Source organism: Triturus cristatus, chromosome 11, assembly GCF_964204655.1.
Source record: "Triturus cristatus chromosome 11, aTriCri1.1, whole genome shotgun sequence".
Classification (NCBI taxonomy): domain Eukaryota; kingdom Metazoa; phylum Chordata; class Amphibia; order Caudata; family Salamandridae; genus Triturus; species Triturus cristatus.
Window position 1 is genome coordinate 1,142,431,850 of NC_140594.1, and position 16,693 is coordinate 1,142,448,542.

The 16,693-nt window shown below is 45.7% G+C and overlaps 6 non-coding genes across 6 annotated transcripts; all 6 read right to left on the reverse strand.

Moving 5' to 3' along the window:
- Window positions 1–699: 699 nt before the first annotated feature.
- TRNAG-UCC (transfer RNA glycine (anticodon UCC)) lies at window positions 700–771 on the reverse strand. Its single transcript has one exon. It is a non-coding gene; the product is annotated as a tRNA-Gly (tRNA).
- Window positions 772–3,863: 3,092 nt separating this feature from the next.
- TRNAG-UCC (transfer RNA glycine (anticodon UCC)) lies at window positions 3,864–3,935 on the reverse strand. The gene has a single exon. It is a non-coding gene; the product is annotated as a tRNA-Gly (tRNA).
- Window positions 3,936–5,456: 1,521 nt separating this feature from the next.
- TRNAG-UCC (transfer RNA glycine (anticodon UCC)) lies at window positions 5,457–5,528 on the reverse strand. The gene has a single exon. It is a non-coding gene; the product is annotated as a tRNA-Gly (tRNA).
- A 1,510-nt stretch (window positions 5,529–7,038) lies between these two features.
- On the reverse strand, window positions 7,039–7,110 carry TRNAG-UCC (transfer RNA glycine (anticodon UCC)). The gene has a single exon. It is a non-coding gene; the product is annotated as a tRNA-Gly (tRNA).
- A 1,521-nt stretch (window positions 7,111–8,631) lies between these two features.
- TRNAG-UCC (transfer RNA glycine (anticodon UCC)) lies at window positions 8,632–8,703 on the reverse strand. Its single transcript has one exon. It is a non-coding gene; the product is annotated as a tRNA-Gly (tRNA).
- A 4,695-nt stretch (window positions 8,704–13,398) lies between these two features.
- TRNAG-UCC (transfer RNA glycine (anticodon UCC)) lies at window positions 13,399–13,470 on the reverse strand. The gene has a single exon. It is a non-coding gene; the product is annotated as a tRNA-Gly (tRNA).
- Between the last annotated feature and the right edge of the window lie 3,223 nt (window positions 13,471–16,693).

Below are 16,693 nucleotides of genomic sequence, written 5' to 3' on the forward strand. Positions count from 1 at the left end.
TTACCAAGACAGCAGCTCTCTGTCCCTGTCCTTTCTCTGTGATCCTAGCACTAGCATACTCAGGATTTGGCTTTACCTGGGAGCCAGAGATCTACCCGGTGAGGGCGAGGCTTTTGAGTGTTTGGGAGCGTTCGGGACGTGAGAGGACGCTGGACAGGAAACTATGCCAATTTGAAGTATCCAACCTTCCTGCTGCAGCGAGAGGCTCTTTCCGTGGAAATCTGCCACTTGGAGTCCTCTCAATTTGCCCTCTGATAAAACATTTTTCTGAGCCGCAGTTACATCCGATGGTTACAAGGTGGCGCTGCATTCAGGTGAGAGCACAAGTATGCACAAAATCTTGGGGACTTTTGCCAGATTTATCGGTGGATCTTGCCTATTATTTTCAGAGGCTAGATATCGCCTAGAAATGCTTTTTAAAATAGGGTTGCTGGGGTTATAATGTCTGGTCGGGGCTCAGCCCTTTCATTGCCTGCCCCCAGCAAAATATTTATTATCAGCACATGTGAGTGGTGAGTGCTTTATGGAAAATAGCATATATTGGGACAATGAATGTAGCAGATGAGGCGATCGAGATGTCTACCTACGTGTTTGTTTATTTTTTTATATAACGGCTGATCATTCTGTTTCTGATATTTCAGTTTTGTGACATGTTGCATTAAAATATATCCTGCTTGGAGAATATATAAATATTTGCACTGCGTTGGCCGGGAATCGAACCCGGGTCAACTGCTTGGAAGGCAGCTATGCTCACCACTATACCACCAACGCCCTCTGATGTGTGTCCTCTAGGTTCCAGATGTTACAACGCCGAGTGCAGTGGCAATCTTGCACCGGTTCCAATGGTGCATTTGGTGTGGATACCAACATGAAAAGCAGTAGAAATTGTCTTGCAGAGGGTAAAGAACTGGGGATTGAAACCAAGGACAAAGCTGTGCAGAAGAGAAGAAATGGAAAGCAGCAGTACAAATAGTGGAAATGAGCATATGGGCAGCATCGGAAGCAAAGCAGCGAAGAGAAAGGGAGTAAATTCCATGAAATGCATAGGAGATTGATAAAAGCAGAACAAAAAGGCAAGAATGAAATTCAAAGCATGCCCCGAAAAACGTGTGAAGGTCCCACCTGTAATTTATTCTTCTAATTGGGTATCTTTACTTTCAAAGTATAGGGTTGATCCTTTGACGATCACTCTCTTGATTTACAGCAGAGACAGATAGTTGAGAAGTCTTTTCTCACATAGCTAGCACAAGCCTGCGCTTTTCCTTGCTGGCAGTGTGGAAATGACAGATTAGTCCTAGGAAGAAAAATCAAGCAATATTAGCAGAGGATGGTTTCGATCCATCGACCTTTGGGTTATGGGCCCAGCACGCTTCCGCTGCGCCACTCTGCTCCCTTGTGAAAGTGCTCTCTTTATGCAGAGGAGGAGCTTTCAGCGGAGTGGCAAGGGATTGGTGGGGCTCTCTCCTCATTTGCCTAAGCACATCGCAAGGTATGCTGGGTATAGAAAATCTTCATCTTCCCCACTCACAGTCAGTCATAACTGAAAGTGCAGACCCTCTTAGGAATTAGCCGTTTCAGGCCTTTACCAAGACAGCAGCTCTCTGTCCCTGTCCTTTCTCTGTGATCCTAGCACTAGCATACTCAGGATTTGGCTTTACCTGTGAGCCAGAGATCTACCCGGTGAGGGCGAGGCTTTTGAGTGTTTGGGAGCGTTCGGGACGTGAGAGGACGCTGGACAGGAAACTATGCCAATTTGAAGTATCCAACCTTCCTGCTGCAGCGAGAGGCTCTTTCCGTGGAAATCTGCCACTTGGAGTCCTCTCAACTTGCCCTCTGATAAAACATTTTTCTGAGCCGCAGTTACATCCGATGGTTACAAGGTGGCGCTGCATTCAGGTGAGAGCACAAGTATGCACAAAATCTTGGGGACTTTTGCCAGATTTATCGGTGGATCTTGCCTATTATTTTCAGAGGCTAGATATCGCCTAGAAATGCTTTTTAAAATAGGGTTGCTGGGGTTATAATGTCTGGTCGGGGCTCAGCCCTTTCCTTGCCTGCCCCCAGCAAAATATTTATTATCAGCACATGTGAGTGGTGAGTGCTTTATGGAAAATAGCATATATTGGGACAATGAATGTAGCAGATGAGGCGATCGAGATGTCTACCTACGTGTTTGTTTATTTTTTTATATAACGGCTGATTATTCTGTTTCTGATATTTCAGTTTTGTGACATGTTGCATTAAAATATATCCTGCTTGGAGAATATATAAATATTTGCACTGCGTTGGCCAGGAATCGAACCCTGGTCAACTGCTTGGAAGGCAGCTATGCTCACCACTATACCACCAACGCCCTCTGATGTGTGTCCTCTAGGTTCCAGATGTTACAACGCCGAGTGCAGTGGCAATCTTGCACCGGTTCCAATGGTGCATTTGGTGTGGATACCAACATGAAAAGCAGTAGAAATTGTCTTGCAGAGGGTAAAGAACTGGGGATTGAAACCAAGGACAAAGCTGTGCAGAAGAGAAGAAATGGAAAGCAGCAGTACAAATAGTGGAAATGAGCATATGGGCAGCATCGGAAGCAAAGCAGCGAAGAGAAAGGGAGTAAATTCCATGAAATGCATAGGAGATTGATAAAAGCAGAACAAAAAGGGAAGAATGAAATTCAAAGCATGCCCCGAAAAACGTGTGAAGGTCCCACCTGTCATTTATGCTTCTAATTGGGTATCTTTACTTTCAAAGTATAGGGTTGATCCTTTGACGATCACTCTCTTGATTTACAGCAGAGACAGATAGTTGAGAAGTCTTTTCTCACATAGCTAGCACAAGCCTGCGCTTTTCCTTGCTGGCAGGGTGGAAATGACAGATTAGTCCTAGGATGAAAAATCAAGCAATATTAGCAGAGGATGGTTTCGATCCATCGACCTCTGGGTTATGGGCCCAGCACGCTTCCGCTGCGCCACTCTGCTCCCTTGTGAAAGTGCTCTCTTTATGCAGAGGAGGAGCTTTCAGCGGAGTGGCAAGGGATTGGTGGGGCTCTCTCCTCATTTGCCTAAGCACATCGCAAGGTATGCTGGGTACAGAAAATCTTTATCTTCCCCACTCACAGTCAGTCATAACTGAAAGTGCAGACCCTCTTAGGAATTAGCCGTTTCAGGCCTTTACCAAGACAGCAGCTCTCTGTCCCTGTCCTTTCTCTGTGATCCTAGCACTAGCATACTCAGGATTTGGCTTTACCTGGGAGCCAGAGATCTACCCGGTGAGGGCGAGGCTTTTGAGTGTTTGGGAGCGTTCAGGACGTGAGAGGACGCTGGACAGGAAACTATGCCAATTTGAAGTATCCAACCTTCCTGCTGCAGCGAGAGGCTCTTTCCGTGGAAATCTGCCACTTGGAGTCCTCTCAACTTGCCCTCTGATAAAACATTTTTCTGAGCCGCAGTTACATCCGATGGTTACAAGGTGGCGCTGCATTCAGGTGAGAGCACAAGTATGCACAAAATCTTGGGGACTTTTGCCAGATTTATCGGTGGATCTTGCCTATTATTTTCAGAGGCTAGATATCGCCTAGAAATGCTTTTTAAAATAGGGTTGCTGGGGTTATAATGTCTGGTCGGGGCTCAGCCCTTTCATTGCCTGCCCCCAGCAAAATATTTATTATCAGCACATGTGAGTGGTGAGTGCTTTATGGAAAATAGCATATATTGGGATAATGAATGTAGCAGATGAGGCGATCGAGATGTCTACCTACGTGTTTGTTTATTTTTTTATATAACGGCTGATTATTCTGTTTCTGATATTTCAGTTTTGTGACATGTTGCATTAAAATATATCCTGCTTGGAGAATATATAAATATTTGCACTGCGTTGGCCGGGAATCGAACCCGGGTCAACTGCTTGGAAGGCAGCTATGCTCACCACTATACCACCAACGCCCTCTGATGTGTGTCCTCTAGGTTCCAGATGTTACAACGCCGAGTGCAGTGGCAATCTTGCACCGGTTCCAATGGTGCATTTGGTGTGGATACCAACATGAAAAGCAGTAGAAATTGTCTTGCAGAGGGTAAAGAACTGGGGATTGAAACCAAGGACAAAGCTGTGCAGAAGAGAAGAAATGGAAAGCAGCAGTACAAATAGTGGAAATGAGCATATGGGCAGCATCGGAAGCAAAGCAGCGAAGAGAAAGGGAGTAAATTCCATGAAATGCATAGGAGATTGATAAAAGCAGAACAAAAAGGGAAGAATGAAATTCAAAGCATGCCCCGAAAAACGTGTGAAGGTCCCACCTGTCATTTATGCTTCTAATTGGGTATCTTTACTTTCAAAGTATAGGGTTGATCCTTTGACGATCACTCTCTTGATTTACAGCAGAGACAGATAGTTGAGAAGTCTTTTCTCACATAGCTAGCACAAGCCTGCGCTTTTCCTTGCTGGCAGGGTGGAAATGACAGATTAGTCCTAGGAAGAAAAATCAAGCAATATTAGCAGAGGATGGTTTCGATCCATCGACCTCTGGGTTATGGGCCCAGCACGCTTCCGCTGCGCCACTCTGCTCCCTTGTGAAAGTGCTCTCTTTATGCAGAGGAGGAGCTTTCAGCGGAGTGGCAAGGGATTGGTGGGGCTCTCTCCTCATTTGCCTAAGCACATCGCAAGGTATGCTGGGTACAGAAAATCTTCATCTTCCCCACTCACAGTCAGTCATAACTGAAAGTGCGGATCCTCTTAGGAATTAGCCGTTTCAGGCCTTTACCAAGACAGCAGCTCTCTGTCCCTGTCCTTTCTCTGTGATCCTAGCACTAGCATACTCAGGATTTGGCTTTACCTGGGAGCCAGAGATCTACCCGGTGAGGGCTTGCCCGGTGTGAGGCTTTTGAGTGTTTGGGAGCGTTCGGGACGTCAGAGGACGCTGGACAGGAAACTATGCCAATTTGAAGTATCCAACCTTCCTGCTGCAGCGAGAGGCTCTTTCCGTGGAAATCTGCCACTTGGAGTCCTCTCAACTTGCCCTCTGATAAAATATTTTTCTGAGCCGCAGTTACATCCGATGGTTACAAGGTGGCGCTGCATTCAGGTGAGAGCACAAGTATGCACAAAATCTTGGGGACTTTTGCCAGATTTATCGGTGGATCTTGCCTATTATTTTCAGAGGCTAGATATCGCCTAGAAATGCTTTTTAAAATAGGGTTGCTGGGGTTATAATGTCTGGTCGGGGCTCAGCCCTTTCATTGCCTGCCCCCAGCAAAATATTTATTATCAGCACATGTGAGTGGTGAGTGCTTTATGGAAAATAGCATATATTGGGACAATGAATGTAGCAGATGAGGCGATCGAGATGTCTACCTACGTGTTTGTTTATTTTTTTATATAACGGCTGATTATTCTGTTTCTGATATTTCAACTTTGTGACATGTTGCATTAAAATATATCCTGCTTGGAGAATATATAAATATTTGCACTGCGTTGGCCGGGAATCGAACCCGGGTCAACTGCTTGGAAGGCAGCTATGCTCACCACTATACCACCAACGCCCTCTGATGTGTGTCCTCTAGGTTCCAGATGTTACAACGCCGAGTGCAGTGGCAATCTTGCACCGGTTCCAATGGTGCATTTGGTGTGGATACCAACATGAAAAGCAGTAGAAATTGTCTTGCAGAGGGTAAAGAACTGGGGATTGAAACCAAGGACAAAGCTGTGCAGAAGAGAAGAAATGGAAAGCAGCAGTACAAATAGTGGAAATGAGCATATGGGCAGCATCGGAAGCAAAGCAGCGAAGAGAAAGCGAGTAAATTCCATGAAATGCATAGGAGATTGATAAAAGCAGAACAAAAAGGGAAGAATGAAATTCAAAGCATGCCCCGAAAAACGTGTGAAGGTCCCACCTGTCATTTATGCTTCTAATTGGGTATCTTTACTTTCAAAGTATAGGGTTGATCCTTTGACGATCACTCTCTTGATTTACAGCAGAGACAGATAGTTGAGAAGTCTTTTCTCACATAGCTAGCACAAGCCTGCGCTTTTCCTTGCTGGCAGGGTGGAAATGACAGATTAGTCCTAGGAAGAAAAATCAAGCAATATTAGCAGAGGATGGTTTCGATCCATCGACCTCTGGGTTATGGGCCCAGCACGCTTCCGCTGCGCCACTCTGCTCCCTTGTGAAAGTGCTCTCTTTATGCAGAGGAGGAGCTTTCAGCGGAGTGGCAAGGGATTGGTGGGGCTCTCTCCTCATTTGCCTAAGCACATCGCAAGGTATGCTGGGTACAGAAAATCTTCATCTTCCCCACTCACAGTCAGTCATAACTGAAAGTGCAGACCCTCTTAGGAATTAGCCGTTTCAGGCCTTTACCAAGACAGCAGCTCTCTGTCCCTGTCCTTTCTCTGTGATCCTAGCACTAGCATACTCAGGATTTGGCTTTACCTGGGAGCCAGAGATCTACCCGGTGAGGGCGAGGCTTTTGAGTGTTTGGGAGCGTTCGGGACGTGAGAGGACGCTGGACAGGAAACTATGCCAATTTGAAGTATCCAACCTTCCTGCTGCAGCGAGAGGCTCTTTCCGTGGAAATCTGCCACTTGGAGTCCTCTCAACTTGCCCTCTGATAAAACATTTTTCTGAGCCGCAGTTACATCCGATGGTTACAAGGTGGCGCTGCATTCAGGTGAGAGCACAAGTATGCACAAAATCTTGGGGACTTTTGCCAGATTTATCGGTGGATCTTGCCTATTATTTTCAGAGGCTAGATATCGCCTAGAAATGCTTTTTAAAATAGGGTTGCTGGGGTTATAATGTCTGGTCAGGGCTCAGCCCTTTCATTGCCTGCCCCCAGCAAAATATTTATTATCAGCACATGTGAGTGGTGAGTGCTTTATGGAAAATAGCATATATTGGGACAATGAATGTAGCAGATGAGGCGATCGAGATGTCTACCTACGTGTTTGTTTATTTTTTTATATAACGGCTGATTATTCTGTTTCTGATATTTCAGTTTTGTGACATGTTGCATTAAAATATATCCTGCTTGGAGAATATATAAATATTTGCACTGCGTTGGCCGGGAATCGAACCCGGGTCAACTGCTTGGAAGGCAGCTATGCTCACCACTATACCACCAACACCCTCTGATGTGTGTCCTCTAGGTTCCAGATGTTACAACGCCGAGTGCAGTGGCAATCTTGCACCGGTTCCAATGGTGCATTTGGTGTGGATACCAACATGAAAAGCAGTAGAAATTGTCTTGCAGAGGGTAAAGAACTGGGGATTGAAACCAAGGACAAAGCTGTGCAGAAGAGAAGAAATGGAAAGCAGCAGTACAAATAGTGGAAATGAGCATATGAGCAGCATCGGAAGCAAAGCAGCGAAGAGAAAGGGAGTAAATTCCATGAAATGCATAGGAGATTGATAAAAGCAGAACAAAAAGGGAAGAATGAAATTCAAAGCATGCCCCGAAAAACGTGTGAAGGTCCCACCTGTCATTTATGCTTCTAATTGGGTATCTTTACTTTCAAAGTGTAGGGTTGATCCTTTGACGATCACTCTCTTGATTTACAGCAGAGACAGATAGTTGAGAAGTCTTTTCTCACATAGCTAGCACAAGCCTGCGCTTTTCCTTGCTGGCAGGGTGGAAATGACAGATTAGTCCTAGGAAGAAAAATCAAGCAATATTAGCAGAGGATGGTTTCGATCCATCGACCTCTGGGTTATGGGCCCAGCACGCTTCCGCTGCGCCACTCTGCTCCCTTGTGAAAGTGCTCTCTTTATGCAGAGGAGGAGCTTTCAGCGGAGTGGCAAGGGATTGGAGGGGCTCTCTCCTCATTTGCCTAAGCACATCGCAAGGTATGCTGGGTACAGAAAATCTTCATCTTCCCCACTCACAGTCAGTCATAACTGAAAGTGCAGACCCTCTTAGGAATTAGCCGTTTCAGGCCTTTACCAAGACAGCAGCTCTCTGTCCCTGTCCTTTCTCTGTGATCCTAGCACTAGCATACTCAGGATTTGGCTTTACCTGGGAGCCAGAGATCTACCCGGTGAGGGCTTGCCCGGTGTGAGGCTTTTGAGTGTTTGGGAGTGTTCGGGACGTGAGAGGACGCTGGACAGGAAACTATGCCAATTTGAAGTATCCAACCTTCCTGCTGCAGCGAGAGGCTCTTTCCGTGGAAATCTGCCACTTGGAGTCCTCTCAACTTGCCCTCTGATAAAACATTTTTCTGAGCCGCAGTTACATCCGATGGTTACAAGGTGGCGCTGCATTCAGGTGAGAGCACAAGTATGCACAAAATCTTGGGGACTTTTGCCAGATTTATCGGTGGATCTTGCCTATTATTTTCAGAGGCTAGATATCGCCTAGAAATGCTTTTTAAAATAGGGTTGCTGGGGTTATAATGTCTGGTCGGGGCTCAGCCCTTTCATTGCCTGCCCCCAGCAAAATATTTATTATCAGCACATGTGAGTGGTGAGTGCTTTATGGAAAATAGCATATATTGGGACAATGAATGTAGCAGATGAGGCGATCGAGATGTCTACCTACGTGTTTGTTTGTTTTTTTATATAACGGCTGATTATTCTGTTTCTGATATTTCAGTTTTGTGACATGTTGCATTAAAATATATCCTGCTTGGAGAATATATAAATATTTGCACTGCGTTGGCCGGGAATCGAACCCGGGTCAACTGCTTGGAAGGCAGCTATGCTCACCACTATACCACCAACGCCCTCTGATGTGTGTCTTCTAGGTTCCAGATGTTACAACGCCGAGTGCAGTGGCAATCTTGCACCCGTTCCAATGGTGCATTTGGTGTGGATTCCAACATGAAAAGCAGTAGAAATTGTCTTGCAGAGGGTAAAGAACTGGGGATTGAAACCAAGGACAAAGCTGTGCAGAAGAGAAGAAATGGAAAGCAGCAGTACAAATAGTGGAAATGAGCATATGGGCAGCATCGGAAGCAAAGCAGCGAAGAGAAAGGGAGTAAATTCCATGAAATGCATAGGAGATTGATAAAAGCAGAACAAAAAGGGAAGAATGAAATTCAAAGCATGCCCCGAAAAACGTGTGAAGGTCCCACCTGTCATTTATGCTTCTAATTGGGTATCTTTACTTTCAAAGTATAGGGTTGATCCTTTGACGATCACTCTCTTGATTTACAGCAGAGACAGATAGTTGAGAAGTCTTTTCTCACATAGCTAGCACAAGCCTGCGCTTTTCCTTGCTGGCAGGGTGGAAATGACAGATTAGTCCTAGGAAGAAAAATCAAGCAATATTAGCAGAGGATGGTTTCGATCCATCGACCTCTGGGTTATGGGCCCAGCACACTTCCGCTGCGCCACTCTGCTCCCTTGTGAAAGTGCTCTCTTTATGCAGAGGAGGAGCTTTCAGCGGAGTGGCAAGGGATTGGAGGGGCTCTCTCCTCATTTGCCTAAGCACATCGCAAGGTATGCTGGGTACAGAAAATCTTCATCTTCCCCACTCACAGTCAGTCATAACTGAAAGTGCAGACCCTCTTAGGAATTAGCCGTTTCAGGCCTTTACCAAGACAGCAGCTCTCTGTCCCTGTCCTTTCTCTGTGATCCTAGCACTAGCATACTCAGGATTTGGCTTTACCTGGGAGCTAGAGATCTACCCGGTGAGGGGAGGCTTTTGAGCGTTTGGGAGCGTTCGGGACGTGAGAGGACGCTGGACAGGAAACTATGCCAATTTGAAGTATCCAACCTTCCTGCTGCAGCGAGAGGCTCTTTCCGTGGAAATCTGCCACTTGGAGTCCTCTCAACTTGCCCTCTGATAAAACATTTTTCTGAGCCGCAGTTACATCCGATGGTTACAAGGTGGCGCTGCATTCAGGTGAGAGCACAAGTATGCACAAAATCTTGGGGACTTTTGCCAGATTTATCGGTGGATCTTGCCTATTATTTTCAGAGGCTAGATATCGCCTAGAAATGCTTTTTAAAATAGGGTTGCTGGGGTTATAATGTCTGGTCGGGGCTCAGCCCTTTCCTTGCCTGCCCCCAGCAAAATATTTATTATCAGCACATGTGAGTGGTGAGTGCTTTATGGAAAATAGCATATATTGGGACAATGAATGTAGCAGATGAGGCGATCGAGATGTCTACCTACGTGTTTGTTTATTTTTTTATATAACGGCTGATTATTCTGTTTCTGATATTTCAGTTTTGTGACATGTTGCATTAAAATATATCCTGCTTGGAGAATATATAAATATTTGCACTGCGTTGGCCAGGAATCGAACCCGGGTCAACTGCTTGGAAGGCAGCTATGCTCACCACTATACCACCAACGCCCTCTGATGTGTGTCCTCTAGGTTCCAGATGTTACAACGCCGAGTGCAGTGGCAATCTTGCACCGGTTCCAATGGTGCATTTGGTGTGGATACCAACATGAAAAGCAGTAGAAATTGTCTTGCAGAGGGTAAAGAACTGGGGATTGAAACCAAGGACAAAGCTGTGCAGAAGAGAAGAAATGGAAAGCAGCAGTACAAATAGTGGAAATGAGCATATGGGCAGCATCGGAAGCAAAGCAGCGAAGAGAAAGGGAGTAAATTCCATGAAATGCATAGGAGATTGATAAAAGCAGAACAAAAAGGGAAGAATGAAATTCAAAGCATGCCCCGAAAAACGTGTGAAGGTCCCACCTGTCATTTATGCTTCTAATTGGGTATCTTTACTTTCAAAGTATAGGGTTGATCCTTTGACGATCACTCTCTTGATTTACAGCAGAGACAGATAGTTGAGAAGTCTTTTCTCACATAGCTAGCACAAGCCTGCGCTTTTCCTTGCTGGCAGGGTGGAAATGACAGATTAGTCCTAGGAAGAAAAATCAAGCAATATTAGCAGAGGATGGTTTCGATCCATCGACCTCTGGGTTATGGGCCCAGCACGCTTCCGCTGCGCCACTCTGCTCCCTTGTGAAAGTGCTCTCTTTATGCAGAGGAGGAGCTTTCAGCGGAGTGGCAAGGGATTGGTGGGGCTCTCTCCTCATTTGCCTAAGCACATCGCAAGGTATGCTGGGTACAGAAAATCTTCATCTTCCCCACTCACAGTCAGTCATAACTGAAAGTGCAGACCCTCTTAGGAATTAGCCGTTTCAGGCCTTTACCAAGACAGCAGCTCTCTGTCCCTGTCCTTTCTCTGTGATCCTAGCACTAGCATACTCAGGATTTGGCTTTACCTGGGAGCCAGAGATCTACCCGGTGAGGGCTTGCCCGGTGTGAGGCTTTTGAGTGTTTGGGAGCGTTCGGGACGTGAGAGGACGCTGGACAGGAAACTATGCCAATTTGAAGTATCCAACCTTCCTGCTGCAGCGAGAGGCTCTTTCCGTGGAAATCTGCCACTTGGAGTCCTCTCAACTTGCCCTCTGATAAAACATTTTTCTGAGCCGCAGTTACATCCGATGGTTACAAGGTGGCGCTGCATTCAGGTGAGAGCACAAGTATGCACAAAATCTTGGGGACTTTTGCCAGATTTATCGGTGGATCTTGCCTATTATTTTCAGAGGCTAGATATCGCCTAGAAATGCTTTTTAAAATAGGGTTGCTGGGGTTATAATGTCTGGTCGGGGCTCAGCCCTTTCATTGCCTGCCCCCAGCAAAATATTTATTATCAGCACATGTGAGTGGTGAGTGCTTTATGGAAAATAGCATATATTGGGACAATGAATGTAGCAGATGAGGCGATCGAGATGTCTACCTACGTGTTTGTTTGTTTTTTTATATAACGGCTGATTATTCTGTTTCTGATATTTCAGTTTTGTGACATGTTGCATTAAAATATATCCTGCTTGGAGAATATATAAATATTTGCACTGCGTTGGCTGGGAATTGAACCCGGGTCAACTGCTTGGAAGGCAGCTATGCTCACCACTATACCACCAACGCCCTCTGATGTGTGTCTTCTAGGTTCCAGATGTTACAACGCCGAGTGCAGTGGCAATCTTGCACCCGTTCCAATGGTGCATTTGGTGTGGATTCCAACATGAAAAGCAGTAGAAATTGTCTTGCAGAGGGTAAAGAACTGGGGATTGAAACCAAGGACAAAGCTGTGCAGAAGAGAAGAAATGGAAAGCAGCAGTACAAATAGTGGAAATGAGCATATGGGCAGCATCGGAAGCAAAGCAGCGAAGAGAAAGGGAGTAAATTCCATGAAATGCATAGGAGATTGATAAAAGCAGAACAAAAAGGGAAGAATGAAATTCAAAGCATGCCCCGAAAAACGTGTGAAGGTCCCACCTGTCATTTATGCTTCTAATTGGGTATCTTTACTTTCAAAGTATAGGGTTGATCCTTTGACGATCACTCTCTTGATTTACAGCAGAGACAGATAGTTGAGAAGTCTTTTCTCACATAGCTAGCACAAGCCTGCGCTTTTCCTTGCTGGCAGGGTGGAAATGACAGATTAGTCCTAGGAAGAAAAATCAAGCAATATTAGCAGAGGATGGTTTCGATCCATCGACCTCTGGGTTATGGGCCCAGCACGCTTCCGCTGCGCCACTCTGCTCCCTTGTGAAAGTGCTCTCTTTATGCAGAGGAGGAGCTTTCAGCGGAGTGGCAAGGGATTGGTGGGGCTCTCTCCTCATTTGCCTAAGCACATCGCAAGGTATGCTGGGTACAGAAAATCTTCATCTTCCCCACTCACAGTCAGTCATAACTGAAAGTGCAGACCCTCTTAGGAATTAGCCGTTTCAGGCCTTTACCAAGACAGCAGCTCTCTGTCCCTGTCCTTTCTCTGTGATCCTAGCACTAGCATACTCAGGATTTGGCTTTACCTGGGAGCCAGAGATCTACACGGTGAGGGCTTGCCCGGTGCGAGGCTTTTGAGTGTTTGGGAGCGTTCGGGACGTGAGAGGACGCTGGACAGGAAACTATGCCAATTTGAAGTATCCAACCTTCCTGCTGCAGCGAGAGGCTCTTTCCGTGGAAATCTGCCACTTGGAGTCCTCTCAACTTGCCCTCTGATAAAACATTTTTCTGAGCCGCAGTTACATCCGATGGTTACAAGGTGGCACTGCATTCAGGTGAGAGCACAAGTATGCACAAAATCTTGGGGACTTTTGCCAGATTTATCGGTGGATCTTGCCTATTATTTTCAGAGGCTAGATATCGCCTAGAAATGCTTTTTAAAATAGGGTTGCTGGGGTTATAATGTCTGGTCGGGGCTCAGCCCTTTCATTGCCTGCCCCCAGCAAAATATTTATTATCAGCACATGTGAGTGGTGAGTGCTTTATGGAAAATAGCATATATTGGGACAATGAATGTAGCAGATGAGGCGATCGAGATGTCTACCTACGTGTTTGTTTATTTTTTTATATAACGGCTGATTATTCTGTTTCTGATATTTCAGTTTTGTGACATGTTGCATTAAAATATATCCTGCTTGGAGAATATATAAATATTTGCACTGCGTTGGCCGGGAATCGAACCCGGGTCAACTGCTTGGAAGGCAGCTATGCTCACCACTATACCACCAACGCCCTCTGATGTGTGTCCTCTAGGTTCCAGATGTTACAACGCCGAGTGCAGTGGCAATCTTGCACCGGTTCCAATGGTGCATTTGGTGTGGATACCAACATGAAAAGCAGTAGAAATTGTCTTGCAGAGGGTAAAGAACTGGGGATTGAAACCAAGGACAAAGCTGTGCAGAAGAGAAGAAATGGAAAGCAGCAGTACAAATAGTGGAAATGAGCATATGGGCAGCATCGGAAGCAAAGCAGCGAAGAGAAAGGGAGTAAATTCCATGAAATGCATAGGAGATTGATAAAAGCAGAACAAAAAGGGAAGAATGAAATTCAAAGCATGCCCCGAAAAACGTGTGAAGGTCCCACCTGTCATTTATGCTTCTAATTGGGTATCTTTACTTTCAAAGTATAGGGTTGATCCTTTGACGATCACTCTCTTGATTTACAGCAGAGACAGATAGTTGAGAAGTCTTTTCTCACATAGCTAGCACAAGCCTGCGCTTTTCCTTGCTGGCAGGGTGGAAATGACAGATTAGTCCTAGGAAGAAAAATCAAGCAATATTAGCAGAGGATGGTTTCGATCCATCGACCTCTGGGTTATGGGCCCAGCACACTTCCGCTGCGCCACTTTGCTCCCTTGTGAAAGTGCTCTCTTTATGCAGAGGAGGAGCTTTCAGCGGAGTGGCAAGGGATTGGAGGGGCTCTCTCCTCATTTGCCTAAGCACATCGCAAGGTATGCTGGGTACAGAAAATCTTCATCTTCCCCACTCACAGTCAGTCATAACTGAAAGTGCAGACCCTCTTAGGAATTAGCCGTTTCAGGCCTTTACCAAGACAGCAGCTCTCTGTCCCTGTCCTTTCTCTGTGATCCTAGCACTAGCATACTCAGGATTTGGCTTTACCTGGGAGCTAGAGATCTACCCGGTGAGGGGAGGCTTTTGAGCGTTTGGGAGCGTTCGGGACGTGAGAGGACGCTGGACAGGAAACTATGCCAATTTGAAGTATCCAACCTTCCTGCTGCAGCGAGAGGCTCTTTCCGTGGAAATCTGCCACTTGGAGTCCTCTCAACTTGCCCTCTGATAAAACATTTTTCTGAGCCGCAGTTACATCCGATGGTTACAAGGTGGCGCTGCATTCAGGTGAGAGCACAAGTATGCAAAAAATCTTGGGGACTTTTGCCAGATTTATCGGTGGATCTTGCCTATTATTTTCAGAGGCTATATATCGCCTAGAAATGCTTTTTAAAATAGGGTTGCTGGGGTTATAATGTCTGGTCGGGGCTCAGCCCTTTCCTTGCCTGCCCCCAGCAAAATATTTATTATCAGCACATGTGAGTGGTGAGTGCTTTATGGAAAATAGCATATATTGGGACAATGAATGTAGCAGATGAGGCGATCGAGATGTCTACCTACGTGTTTGTTTATTTTTTTATATAACGGCTGATTATTCTGTTTCTGATATTTCAGTTTTGTGACATGTTGCATTAAAATATATCCTGCTTGGAGAATATATAAATATTTGCACTGCGTTGGCCAGGAATCGAACCCGGGTCAACTGCTTGGAAGGCAGCTATGCTCACCACTATACCACCAACGCCCTCTGATGTGTGTCCTCTAGGTTCCAGATGTTACAACGCCGAGTGCAGTGGCAATCTTGCACCGGTTCCAATGGTGCATTTGGTGTGGATACCAACATGAAAAGCAGTAGAAATTGTCTTGCAGAGGGTAAAGAACTGGGGATTGAAACCAAGGACAAAGCTGTGCAGAAGAGAAGAAATGGAAAGCAGCAGTACAAATAGTGGAAATGAGCATATGGGCAGCATCGGAAGCAAAGCAGCGAAGAGAAAGGGAGTAAATTCCATGAAATGCATAGGAGATTGATAAAAGCAGAACAAAAAGGGAAGAATGAAATTCAAAGCATGCCCCGAAAAACGTGTGAAGGTCCCACCTGTCATTTATGCTTCTAATTGGGTATCTTTACTTTCAAAGTATAGGGTTGATCCTTTGACGATCACTCTCTTGATTTACAGCAGAGACAGATAGTTGAGAAGTCTTTTCTCACATAGCTAGCACAAGCCTGCGCTTTTCCTTGCTGGCAGGGTGGAAATGACAGATTAGTCCTAGGATGAAAAATCAAGCAATATTAGCAGAGGATGGTTTCGATCCATCGACCTCTGGGTTATGGGCCCAGCACGCTTCCGCTGCGCCACTCTGCTCCCTTGTGAAAGTGCTCTCTTTATGCAGAGGAGGAGCTTTCAGCGGAGTGGCAAGGGATTGGTGGGGCTCTCTCCTCATTTGCCTAAGCACATCGCAAGGTATGCTGGGTACAGAAAATCTTCATCTTCCCCACTCACAGTCAGTCATAACTGAAAGTGCAGACCCTCTTAGGAATTAGCCGTTTCAGGCCTTTACCAAGACAGCAGCTCTCTGTCCCTGTCCTTTCTCTGTGATCCTAGCACTAGCATACTCAGGATTTGGCTTTACCTGGGAGCCAGAGATCTACCCGGTGAGGGCTTGCCCGGTGTGAGGCTTTTGAGCGTTTGGGAGCGTTCGGGACGTGAGAGGACGCTGGACAGGAAACTATGCCAATTTAAAGTATCCAACCTTCCTGCTGCAGCGAGAGGCTCTTTCCGTGGAAATCTGCCACTTGGAGTCCTCTCAACTTGCCCTCTGATAAAACATTTTTCTGAGCCGCAGTTACATCCGATGGTTACAAGGTGGCGCTGCATTCAGGTGAGAGCACAAGTATGCAAAAAATCTTGGGGACTTTTGCCAGATTTATCGGTGGATCTTGCCTATTATTTTCAGAGGCTAGATATCGCCTAGAAATGCTTTTTAAAATAGGGTTGCTGGGGTTATAATGTCTGGTCGGGGCTCAGCCCTTTCCTTGCCTGCCCCCAGCAAAATATTTATTATCAGCACATGTGAGTGGTGAGTGCTTTATGGAAAATAGCATATATTCTGACAATGAATGTAGCAGATGAGGCGATCGAGATGTCTACCTACGTGTTTGTTTATTTTTTTATATAACGGCTGATTATTCTGTTTCTGATATTTCAGTTTTGTGACATGTTGCATTAAAATATATCCTGCTTGGAGAATATATAAATATTTGCACTGCGTTGGCCAGGAATCGAACCCGGGTCAACTGCTTGGAAGGCAGCTATGCTCACCACTATACCACCAACGCCCTCTGATTGTGTCCTCTAGGTTCCAGATGTTACAACGCCGAGTGCAGT